At 36.8% G+C, this 13337-nt stretch overlaps 1 protein-coding gene and 1 pseudogene across 1 annotated transcript in view; one reads left to right on the top strand and one right to left on the bottom strand.

The window, feature by feature from the left end:
- GLG1 (golgi glycoprotein 1) overlaps positions 1 to 13337 on the top strand; it is a 105991-nt gene that overhangs the window by 19040 nt on the left and 73614 nt on the right. The window lies entirely within an intron of this gene.
- Positions 11278 to 11607, bottom strand: LOC117034706 (60S ribosomal protein L36-like; annotated as a pseudogene).

The following is a 13337-nucleotide window of genomic DNA, read 5'->3' as shown; positions in this document are numbered from 1 at the left end:
ATTGAGCCCTGGGGAATGTTCAAAATTAAGGGTTGGAAAGAGGCTTGTTGAGGAAATTACAGGGAACAGAAGGAGTGGTTGAGAGTTAAAGAAAAATTAGAGGAGTTTAGTTGTGGAAACCAAGGAGGTAAATTTTAGTTGTGGGATCCCAGGAAAGGGAAATTTGAAAAGAGGTGGTAGTAATCACTGGAGTAAATAGAATAACACATTTAAAGTGTATGACTGAGGAAAGAGCATGGTTTTTGGTAACATAGAGATAGAACAGTTTCTATCGAATCCACATTTGGAATATTTGAAACTATTTTAGTCTATTTCAGAAGTTTGATAGTAACGAGAGGTGAGACTTTTGGAAGGGAGGTCATCCCAGTTAAATAAATCTGTCAAGATTGAGGAAATCTATTTTAGTTTAAAGGGAAAGAGAAAGGAACCAGTAGAATATGAAAGATTGGAGATGCTGGAAAGAAAGAAGGTGAATGTAAATGCTCAAAGAAAAAAGGGAAGGAGATTCAAATGAGTTTGGTGTCAGAAAACATGATTTATAATTTTTTTTTTTAAGGAACTTAAAGGCTAAAGCCCTTTAGAATTTCATAAACCTTATCAGTTCCCAAGAGAGTTGCTCTTTCAGGTTCAACTTATGATCCACAGAGTAAAAGTATTCTGTTTTTCTTTTTTTCCCCCGTCTTGGAACCTTTTCACTCTGAAGTCAAATTTCAGGAAAAGTAAATAGAGATGTTTAGCTCTATTGTTCACAATAATTGTGTAGCCACTTTCTCAGTCGTCACCATGTTAAGATCTCAGGGTAGTCTGGGGTGGAGCCAAATTCTTGGGGCTTTGTGCCCCAAAAATAATGTTTAGTGAGCCTGGGAGGCCTCAAGGAAAGTAGACCAAAAATGTTTTAAATGCCATTCTGGAACAGATCCAGAACAGTTGCAAAAAGCACCATAAGTAGCTACTGTAAAGAATTGTAGCTTTAAGAATGCAAAATGTTAGGATCACAAAGAGTGAACTCTCTGGTTCCAGCTAGAAGTTTTTCAATAAATTGTATAATGCCTAAACATTATCAGTGTGTCATCTAATATTGTGTCTGTGTAACCCTGGTCTCTTGGGCTCTGAGTATATAAGCATGCTGACAGCAACGCAACATTGTATTATTTCCAGTTCCTAGCCCAGTGTCTCTTATGTGCTCAATAAATCCTTGGTGAAAAAACGAAAGTGACTCTCTACTGGCTGTGATTAATTAGAAACTTAATTACTTTAAGTTTCTCTGCCACGAGTACAAACAAGGAGTATCTGGTTTTGTATAGCTTGTTTTAAAACTTGGCATCTACCCCAGTTTTTGTTTTGTTTTGGTTTTTTACCAGCAGCATACAAGTTCAAAAACAACCCAAAACTTATGCCATCCATTTTTTCTTAGTTCTTTTTTTTCAAATTGTGGTAAGATATACATAACATAGAATTTTCCATTTTAACCATTTTTAGGTGTATAGTTCAGAGTGAATTAAGTACATTCACATTGTTGTGAAGCCTTCATCACCATCCATCGCCAGAACTTTTCATCAGCGCAAACGGAAACCCCATGCATATTAAACCCTAACTCCCCATTCTCCCTCTCCACAGCCCGTCACAACCGCCATGCTAATTTATGCCTCTAAATTTGACTACTCTACTACTTCATATAAACGGAATCATACAATATTTGTCCTTTTGTGTCTGGCTTATTTCACTTAACATAATGTCTTCAAGGTTCATCCATGTTGTATCTTGTATCAGAATTTAATTCCTTTTTTAAGACTGAATAATACATACCATTATATAATATATAGTTTTTCTCACATTTTGTTTGTTCATTCATTGATGGACATTTGCGTTGTTTTTCCCTTTTGGCTATTGTGAATAATGCTGCTTCTATAAACATAGATGTACAAATATCTGAGACCCTGCCTTTAATTCTTTAGTGTATACTCAGAAGTGGAATTGTTGGATCATATGGTAATTCTGTTTTTAATATTTTGAGGAACTGCCTGACTGTTTTTCACAGTGGCTACACAATTTTATTTTCTCACCAACAGTGCACAGTGTCAGTTTCTCCACATCCTCTCCAACATTTGTTATTTTGTTTTGTTTTTAGTTTTTTAAAAATAACCGTTTTAATGGATGTAAAGTGGTATCTCCTTGTGGTCTTGATTCACATTTCCTTAATTAGTGATGTTGAACATCTTTTCATATGTTTATTACCTATTTGTGTACCTTCCATAGAGAAATGGAAGGTATATCAAGTTCTTTGCCCATTTTTTAACCAGGTGATTTTGTTATTTTTATTATTGAGCTGTAGGAGTTCTTTATATATTCCGTGTATTAATCTCTTATCAGACAAATGATTTGCAAATAATTTCTCCCATTCCATGGGTATGGGTTGCCTTTTCACTCTGTTGATTGTATTCTTTTTTTGATGCATCGTAGTTTTTAATTTTGATGTCCAGTTTATCTATTTTTTTCTTTCATTGGTTGTGTTTCTGGTGTTAATATCCAAAAAATCATTGCCAAGTTCAATGCCATGAAGTTTTTCCCCTATGCTTTTTTCTAAGAGTTTTAGCTCTTCTATTTAGGCCTTTGATTCATTTTGAGTTAATTTTGTACATGCTGCAGACTAAGGGTCCAACTTCATTCTTTTACACATGGATATTCAGTTTTTCCAACACTGTTGAAAAGACTGTCCTTTCTTCATTTGGCACTTTTGTCAAAAATGATTTGACCACATATATGCCAAAGTTTATTTCTGGGCTCTTTATTGTCTTTCATTTGCCTGTATGTCTGTCTTTATGCCAGTACCACATTGTTTTGATTACTGTAGCTTTGTAATAAGCTACCTCAAACTTTGTTTAAGATTGTTTTGTCTATTCAGAGCCCCTTGAGATTTTACCTAAATTTTAGGATGGATTTTTATTTCTGCAAAAAATGCCATTGTGACTTTGATAGAGATTGTATTCAATCTGTAGATCTCTTAGGGGATTGTATTAACAGTATTAAGTCTTCCAATCCATGAATATATGATATCTTTTCATTTATTTGTGTCTTCTTTAATTTCTTTCAACAACATTTTGTAGTTTTCTGTATACAAATCTTTCTCCTCCTAGGTTAAGTTTATTCCTAGTATTTGTTTCATTTTGATGCTAGCATACATGAAATCATTTACTTAATTTCCTTTTTGGGTTGTTCATTCCCCTGGAGTTTTTAACTCTTGTTTGTCTACGCTGAGCAGGGAATAATTGTCAGTTATAGTTTAAGTGCTCCTATAGCACTGGCTCCAGCAGTGGGCTTTTGCTCCTGGGCCTCAGCTTCTAGAAAGCTGTGATTTTCTGTATTTGCCTGTCTCTCCAATTGTGGGCCAGGGTTTGCCCATAACTTTATTAGTTCTCTGATGAATCTAAGAAGAGTTGTTGATTTTCAGTTTCTTTAGCATTTTTTTCTTGTTGTGAGGATGGGATTGATGATTTCAAGCTCTTTATATGTAGGACTGGAAACCATAAGTCTCTGAGGCTCATCTTGTGCTTTTCCAGTCCCAGCCCTGGAATCAACCACTTCTCCAAGGAGCCCGATTTCCTTTTAGTGGAGCCATGGTACTTAGAAGCCAAGGTCTTGGTGCTAAATATGTTCATTGCTGCTCAGGTATCATTGCTTCAGCAAACAGAGCCGGAAAATGTATACAGGGTGTGTGTGTTCACATACATATTCACATACACATACACACACACGTTAAAAACTGATTTTTATTCGTATTGATGCCACCAATACCAGAAAGTTCATTCTAGCTTTCTACCTTTACATATTTATATTTCTCTTCTCTGACAGTGAAAAGCTTGGTTCTTACTGTCCACAGTTTACTTAATTGCTCAATCCTAAAATACACTTAAAATAGTTTCAGAATTGCTAAACAATGCCATTGTGAGAAAACAAAGCAGAGGTGAGTATTTGTTTATAGTTCATTTTTGTCATTGGACTGAGGGCATATAGTCAAAATACTGTGTTCAGGAGCCACTCAGGTTATTCTCTCTCTTCCTATCCCTCCCCTATGGTTATGCTATTCATTTGAAATACAGTTAGATTTATTTGGTTTTTTTGAATTGCATTTTGCCTCCCCCATTCTTTTTTTTAAATTTTTGAGTCAATAAAAATAAAATGGTTGTAGAATTGCCTCCTTGCTACACCTTTTACCCCATTCCCATCCTTCTGTCTTTTCTTTCCTATTCTCAGAAGAGCCAGCCTGTTTTTAGTTTATACTTTGTGTTTCTATATGTACAAGTGAGCAGATACAGATATATGTAATGTATTTTCTTATTTATCTTTCTTACCCAAAAGGTAGCATATTTGATACTCGTTTGCACTTTGCTTTTTTTCTTTTAACATTATATCGCGGCAATCACTTTATATCAATTCATTGAGATCTTCCTTAGTTTATTCAACCACTTTCCTCTGCATGAGTCTTTATTCCCCATATTTTGCAGTTAAGAACAATAGCCTATTCACTGCACTGAATAGCCGTGTACTTAGGTAGTTTCATATTATTGGAGGTGCTATTCCCTTCGATTGGCTTTTGTTATTGGGGTTTCTTCCCTTTGATTGGCTTTTGTTATTGCACCAGCAGCACATAAGCTCAAAAGCTAACCAAAAACTTTTGAAGTTTTGTATAATTTATTGTTCACAAACATTAGTTCGTTTTTCAAAAACCTATTAATAGATGACTTCGTCAGTACTGCTACTGGGAGATTATAACGTGGCAGAAAAATCCCACGTAACTAAATTGCTTTAAAAGTAAATATGTTAAAGTAATTACAGGAAGCATCTCCTTATTCAGTCAATTACATTCAAGGTGGTAAACTACTCACTTAAGATCACAAAACCTTTGTACTATTTCATAATTAATTTTCTTAATTAGTAATTCTAGTTGAATTTTTAAGGAAAAGATTATGTCATGTACATCTGCAAATAATGTGTGAAGTACAAGCCTGTTACTCTTGAAGGGAAATATCTAGATATACGTTAATAATACTTTCAACTTTTTAAATTGGTGCCTGATTAAAAAACAAAACCTCATTGCATTTATTGTTAGTGTGGCTTTGATTCTCAAGGACTTCCTGTGATGAGCTGTTGCTGTTCTCTTTGATCTCCCATTTTCCTGAGAGGCTCCGAAAAAGCAAAGCCTCACTGCGATTTGTTCTAATCCCCGTTAAGAGCAACATTTTCAATTTAGTTCTTTGATTTAGCATCTTTAATATCTAATTGCCTTTAGGATTTAGACCTGTGTTTTAAACAATGGTGCAGCATGAGATTCAACTATTCTGGAAAAGTTTGCTACTATCTTTAAATGAAGATCTCTTGAGTTTTTAAAAGTTTATGCATTTAATTTCCCAAATCCTGGTATGTTGTTACTACTCAACATTCCTGGGGCAGCCCTGAACTGTCTGGTTCAGGATTCCCACCCATTTACCTGTTTTCAACTAGTTAAATGATTATTGAATGCCTTGTAAGACTGTGTCATCTTGGAGAAGGACATTGTTTCAAAGGTCTTTTCTTAAACTTTGGTGTGTGTTTTTTTTGTTTTTAATTTTATTGGGGAATATTGGGGGACAGTGTGTTTCTCCAGGGCCCATCAGCTCCAAGTTGTTGTCCTTCAATCTAGTGGTGGAGGGCGCAGCTCACTGGCCCATGAGGAAATCGAATCGGCAGCCCTGTTCAGAGCTCACTGAGCCATCAGGCTGCCTCTTAAACTTTGTTTTAACAGGATGACTCCAGATAATCTATGCAAGTGGCATTTTAGGGGGAATAAAAAACATACAAAAAACAGTATATTTAGACCACATAACGTTTTTTGTGGGTAGGGTAGAACAGCAGGGTAGAATAGGAGTACATCTTCAGAAAATGCTCCTAGTATATTCACATAGATATCGTAAGTTCTGGCAGGCATATGGATTCAGCCTCTTCCCCTTTTTTATTCAAGTAACACATACATAGTTTTGTTTTTGTTTTTTTAAGATTTTATTGGGGAAGGAGAACAGGACTTTATTGGGGAGCAGTGTGTACTTCTAGGACTTTTTCCAAGTCAAGTTGTTGTCCTTTCAATCATAGTTGTGGAGAGTGCAGCTCAGCTCCAGGTCCAGTTGCCGTTGTTTGTAGTAGCAGGGGGCACTGCCCACCATCCCTTGCGGGACTCAGGGAATCCAACCGGCAACCTTGTGGTTGAGAGCCCGCACTCCAACCAACTGAGCCATCTGGGAGCTTAGCGACAGCTCAGCTCAAAGTGCGATGTTCAATCTTAGTTGCAGGGGGCAGAGCCCACCATCCCTTGCAGGAGTCGAGGAGTGGAACTGGCAACCTCGTGGTTGAGAGCCCACTGACCCATGTGGGAATCGAACCGGCAGCCTTCAGAGTTAGGAGCATGGAGCTCCAACCGCCTGAGCCATCGGGCTGGCCCCACATACATAGTTTTAGTACATAGTTTTAAATGTCAGAGAGCTACCAGGTTTGTAATGGAAAACTGTAATCTCCCATTTTAGCTCTCCCAGCTTGCAACTTTTTTAGCTCTTTATTCTTGTATTTACCTAATTTTTAAAATAGAATATGTATGCTGTTTTCTTGTTTTTTATATTGTACATTATCTGCTGATTTCTTAAAACGATTTATAATTAGTCCTCATAAAACACATTTGAGAGTGTTTACCTCTGAAACTAAATTTCATAGAGCAAGAAATCCTACAAAGCAAAAGGATAAAATAGACTATGCTGCAGCACACAGTATTCAGACAAGTCAGTAGCTTTAGAATACGGCATTAATTAGCTGAGTCCTACAGAAAGCTTTCACCTACTTTAATGAGATCAGTTTGGGTCCATTTCCTTCATATCTCAGTCTCATTCATCAATCATGAGTCATCAACATACTGATATAGTAAACAGTTTTTTTAAAAAGATCAAATTCATTGCTACTTAGGTTTGGTTAGTTAAAAACAAAAACAAAAAGCAACACCCCCAAAGTTATATCTTACTACTTTTTTTAGTTTTAACAGAGAAAAGAGGCAAATCAAAGTCGTTGCTATTAGAATGTTTTAGTGTGACATTAGAATACCCTGTTTCCCCAAAAATAAGACCTAGCCAGACAATCAGCTCTAATGCATCTTTTGGGGCAAAAATTAATATAAGATGCAATCTTATGTTATATAAGACCCAGTCTTATGTTATAGTAAAATAAGACTGGGTCTTATATTTTTGCTCCAAAAGACGCATTAGAGCTGATTGTCCAGCTAGATCTTATTTTCGGGGAAACACAGTAGTTAGAGCAGAACAGATGATCCCCCTCTTCCTCTTTTATAATTTTCATTATTATATTTGGGATTTTTGGTATGGATTACAGTCCTTTAACTATGTTTCTTTTGCATTTCTGGACCCATAGTCATGGCCTATTTTAATTTTGCAGAGTTCGTTGTTTGAAAACATTTTTACTTTTTGATGCCTTCCTCTGTAACTCAAATAATTTATCAGAATAGATTTACTTAGAACTAGTGTGAATCTGGCTTTTAAATTTGGAAAATTTTTTTCTTCTTAGTAACAGCTATAGGTATATGTCTGGGCAATTTGACAGAGATTCTCCTGAACTGGCATTCAGTTTCTCTTAGTAACTACTGAAAACACCATTTCTATAAAACACACCAATAAATTTATTTTCCATTTTATACACAAGTACATATTGGGCAGCACTGATACAAAAGCTGTTGCCTTAGCCTTGGCTCTTCACTGGTCTTAGAGACTTACTCCTTTTTCTTAAAGGTTATCAGAGCCTTGGTAGACTTTGCTATTAGCAAAAGTGAATAAAATAATCCTCTGAAAGTTACTTTTTGTATATTTATGTTGAAGCAGAGTTTGGGTGTCCCATGTATAAAGTGTGATAGAAGTCATTAGGAAAAATGATTTGACCTTGTTGTCTGTTTTTCTAAATTAGAATTGGTACACGATTCCTCCAAGAAGTAAACATAAAAATATTTCTTCAGCTGCTCATTCGGGATCTTATTTGTGAGTAAATGGAGCTTTGACAAAGATATTTTAAATGAAAAGAATTCTTTAAAAAGCTTTTCTTCAATAAGCTTCATTGTTTTTTGGGCTGAGCAGTTCTTGTTAAAGCATAATTGAATACCTTTTGAAAAATCTAGGATAGCTCTGTTCTCTGATTTCTTCAGCAACCTTGTTTTATGAAGTACCCATTTATGCCCATTTATATTTTAGACTAGAGATTGGCAAACTATGTATATAGCTCATGGGCCAAATCCAGCCCACAAACTGTTTTTGTGTCTCTGGAGGTGAGAATGGCTTTTAAAGTTTTAAAAGATTGTTAAGGGCCGGCCCGGTGGCTCAGGCGGTTAGAGCTCCGTGCTCCTAACTCCGAAGGCTGCCAGTTCGATTCCCACATGGGCCAGTGCGCTCTCAACCACAAGGTTGTCAGTTCAATTCCTCGAGTCCCTCAAGGGATGGTGGGCTCTGCCCCCTGCACCTAAGATTGACACTGCACCTTGAGCTGACCTGCCACTAAGCTCCTGGATGGCTCAGTTTATTGGAGCACGTCCTCTCAACCACAAGGTTGCCATTTCAACTCCCGCAAGGGATGGTGGGCTGTGCCCCCTGCAACTAGCAACGGCAACTGCACCTTTAGCTAAGCTGCGCCCTCCACAACAAAGACTGAAAGAACAACAACTTGAAGCTGAACGGCACCCTCCACAACTAAGATTGATACACTGTTCCCCAATAAAGTCCTGTTCCCCTTCCCCAATAAAATCTTTAAAAAAAAAAAAAAGGTTGTTAAAAGAAAATACCACAAGGTTGCAGAGATTTATATGTGGCCTGCAAAGCCTAAAATAATTACTGTATGTTTCTTTACATATTTATCTTAGACTAGTATATATAATATACGTGCCCCTCTTTTTAAATGTTTTACAAACCATTTGAATTAGCATCATCTTCAGTTAGAAAAGTGTTTTATTATTAGGTTGGTGCTAAAGTAATTGCAGTTTAAAAGGTTAAAAATAACCGCAGTTACTTTTGCACCAACCTAATTGTAGTGCGGGATGTCATGTGGGGTCTCTAGTTCCACTCCCTACATAAGAACGCAGAACATGGCGAGGCCAAAAAGGAACACCCACGGAGCCATAGATAGGGGAGTCATACCACTATAGTCTCACTGGCGGCTGGGTTGGAGACACAGGAAGCAGGAGCCACACGATCCTCAACCCGCTGTTCACTTCTCTCTGCCAACCAACCAACCTCACTTGCTAGCTGCAATCTGCCCTGCTAATTACAATCCGCGCTTGCTAGCTCAGCCACCATTTTCTTGCTAGACCCCATTTGCTGCTAGCATAGCCACAGCAGTTATATTAGTGGCCAATGGCTCACTGGTTCAGCTGACGGCCAACTAGCCACAGCTGATGGCCATCCAATCACAGTTGATGGCCATTTACTACCTGAGCCAGCACCTTTCCACGTGAGTCCGAGAGCCTGGAAACTGCACTTCTGGTTCTGTCCCCACATAGGGTAGCATAGTATTTTGAGTAGCATAGTATTTTGATCTGTTACTGTTAGTTAACAGATGGCCTGCAGCCTGGTCTTTTATATTAGATACTATTTTGCTGAATATACTGTAGAAGAATAGTAACAGAAAACCTGTTTAGCTTTAGCCTTAGGTGAGATTTTCTTGGATGCTTTCAACTGGGGACACCCTGTGAATCTATAGTAATATCCTTTTGATGGGAAATAATTAGAAATTATGTAGTAATTGTTTTTTAGACCTTTAGTATCTCCCAAGGTAAGCCACTTTAGGTATTATAAAGACAATACATTTTTTTAAAGCTTATTTCAGTGGAGAATCGTAAGTCAGTAATTCAAAAAAGGCAAGCCAAACAAAAGGAAGGAAGGTGGGAATTAGTACAACTTTAACTATACAGGGATAAGATTTTTTTCTTAAGTCAGTGGTTTTAAACCTAGTTGCACCTAGGTAGAATGATTTTTAAAATATCAGTACCCAGATGTCTCAAGTAAATTAAATCAATTAAATCAGAATGTCTGGGAGTGGTCGCTGGCAATGATTTTTTTTTTTTTTTAGTTCTTTAAGTTGATGTTATTCTTGTATTACAAAAGCAATATTTTTATAGATTTGCCCACATATTTAGCCTTTTTTTCCTTCTCATACCTTTTTGCATGTCTGATCTTCCATGTGGGATCCCTTTCCTTCTGCCTACAATACAGTCGTTAGAATTTCTTTTAGCGAGGGTCTCCTTGTGTCCAGCTGTCAGGTTTTGTTTGTCTGGAAATGTCTTTATTCTACCCTATTTTAAAAGATACTTTTGCTGGGTCTAGGTATCAATTATCTATTTCTGGTTAACAATCCATCCCAAACTTAATGACGCAAAAACAATAACTTGGCCTATGAGTCTGTGGGTCAACAATTTGGGCAAAGCTCAAAAGGCTGGCTTGTCTCGGGTCTACATGGTGTCATCTGGGCTTATTTATGTATCTGTAGCCACTTGTCACGTCAGCTTGGGGTAGGACAGTCCTAGATGGCCTCACTTATATTTCGGGTTGTTTCCTAGAGTGAGAGAAGCAGCTGGGCAACATTTCTCTCTCATCATTCAGCTGACTAGCTTAAACTCCTTCACATGGTGGCTGGGTTCAAAAAACAGTATAGAAATGGCAAGCTGCAACACACAAAACACTTTTCAGGCCTCTTCTATGGTATTTGCTAATGTCTTATTGACCAAAGCAAATTGGGTGGCCAAGCCCAGATTCCAAAGGGTGAAGGAATTAGATTTTGTCTATTGATGGGAGGAGTGACAGTATCTCATTCAGAAAGGTGTGCATACAAAATGGGAGAGATTTGTGGCCTCAGTTTTAGGTTGGAATATTATTTCTTTCAGCGCATTTTCTTCTTTCCGCTGTCTTTTGGCTTTCACTGTTGCTATTGAATAGTCATTTAAGTCCTATGGCTTCTTTTTAGATTTTCTGTCTTTGTGCTCTCCCATTCACTATGATTTGTCTAGGTGTGAACTTCCTTTTGTCTGGCTTGGGCTTTATTGAATTTCTTTTGATACCTTTCATCCTTTCTGTAACATTCTCACCCATTATATACCCCTGTCCCCACTCTTTCTTTGCTTCTAGAACTTCAGTTAAGTTAGATTTCTTGCTGTTTCCCATGTCTATATTTTTTTCTATAAGGTCTCATAAAGCACAGAGTGGGGAAGCAGGGGGCTCAGTCCGTGGCAGCTGCTTTCATCTTGGCAGCCAAGACATTGCTCAGCTCCTCTTGCTTCCTCTTGGCACAGATGTGGATCCCCATTCATTTCTTGATGAACTTAGCCTGCTTGTCCGTGGAGACCTTGAGCAGCCCTAAGGCGCTCTGCTTGTATAAGGCAAAGCCGAGTACCTCTCAGATCATGTCCCACACAAACTTGGTGTGTTCAGTGAGGCGCTCACGGCAGTGGCTCAGTATGCTCGCGTTCTTGGTCACCTTGTGGCCTTTGCTGAGGCCCGTGGCCATAGGGTGGTACAGAGCCGTGGCTGCTGCGTTGGAAGGCTCCATATCTCTTCTCTTCTAAACGCCACATTCTGGATAATTTCCTTTGATTTACCTTCCAGTTTACTAATTTTCTCTTCTTAAGCAGTTAGGCCCAGCTGCTTAACTCTTCTTTCTTTTTTAACCATAGTTCACCATTTTTTTCCCATTTTTTAATTAAGGTACAATTTACATGTGGTAAAATTTACCTTTTTTTTTGTCTTGGTGTGCTGTTTATGAGTTTTAACACATTCATAGGTTCATTCCTTTTATCTATAGATCTATGCTTTTGTCAATGTCACACTCTTAATTAATATTGCTTTATATTAAATCTTGAAATCAACTAGTTTGAGTCATCCAGTTTTGTTTTTTTTCAAAATTGTTAGGCTCTTCCAGTTCTTCTCTGTCAAATCACTTTTTATATTGTCCTGTTCCCTGAAGATTTTTTTCAAGTTTGTCTCATTTCTTTAACTTTTGTACTCTATGGTTCCATAGGATCCAATTTTAGTTTTTGAGTTTCTTTCTTGAACAATAATATTTGTGAAGATTGATATCTCATGACCTTTATTCTTTTTTAGAAATCTTTCAAAAAGCAAAGAGAAAATTGACTTTCTGTCTTGCCGTTACCATATGGATGCAGTGGGCCCTTTTGTAATTCTAAGATACCATCTTTGTGGTTTAAGCTTTCATTGAATACAGTTGAAAATTCAGAATTTTTCATTTTCTGCCCATAATGGCAATGAGAAGAACATTGACAGAAGAAAATACTTCAGTTATTTGGATTAGAAGACAAATGTAAAGGGACAAATAGCAGCACTGTAGACTTATGCTTTCCAGTATGGTGGCTGTCAGCCATTGGTGGCGATTGCGCATTTAAAAAGTGCACTTGAGATGTGCTGTACAAATATACACGGGTTTCAAAGACTTGAAAAGAGAAAGGAAATTTAAAACATCAATTTTTTTGTGTTAATTACATTGTTGAAATAACATTGTGGATATATAATAATAAAATATATTAAAATTAATTTCACCGGTTTTTTTTTTTTTAACTTTTTTAATGTAGCTAGTGGGAAATGTAAAATTCCATATGTTGCTCAGATTATGTTTCTTTTAGGCAACACTGGTCTATAGTCTAATAGTATAAAAGAAACATTTCAGACTGAGTCTTCAGATGACAGTATCCTAGGTAAATTTTATGAAACTCAAAATTCATTGGGTGAACAAATTATTTCTAAGAATAAAAATGAAATATATTATTCTCATCTGATTAGTCATTCAGCAAGAAGGCTTTCATCATGCAGTATTTTGTGACAGAGTCCCTAGAGTGTCTCCTTTTGCTAGGAGGATATGTGACAAGTTTTTGTACATCTTCTATGATGTTTTTGCACCAAAATTTACTAGTGGACAAATACTGAAATCAAATGTGTATACAAAGGTGAATAGAAGGAAATAGGTGATACAGAAATGAAAATATTCTTTGGATTTATTATTGTGATTTTTTTTTAATATTTTGAAAATGTTTTGCAATTATGGAGATAAGAAGAGGTAGTCCTGTTTTCAACAAAATTGGGACATCAAAAAATTTTAAACTATTGCAATTTGATGATGCAAATTCAAGAAGAACCAGAAGTAATGATAACGTAGAATTTGTTAGAAATGTGTTTGAAATCTGGAATCAGTATTTACAAGGTGGAAAATGCCCCAGGTTTGTGATTGGCAGTTGATAAACAGATGGATATGTATACCTACAAACTTAG

Source organism: Rhinolophus ferrumequinum, chromosome 15 (assembly GCF_004115265.2).
Source record: "Rhinolophus ferrumequinum isolate MPI-CBG mRhiFer1 chromosome 15, mRhiFer1_v1.p, whole genome shotgun sequence".
Classification (NCBI taxonomy): Eukaryota; Metazoa; Chordata; class Mammalia; order Chiroptera; family Rhinolophidae; genus Rhinolophus; species Rhinolophus ferrumequinum.
This window is presented reverse-complemented; position numbering and strand designations above follow the sequence as displayed.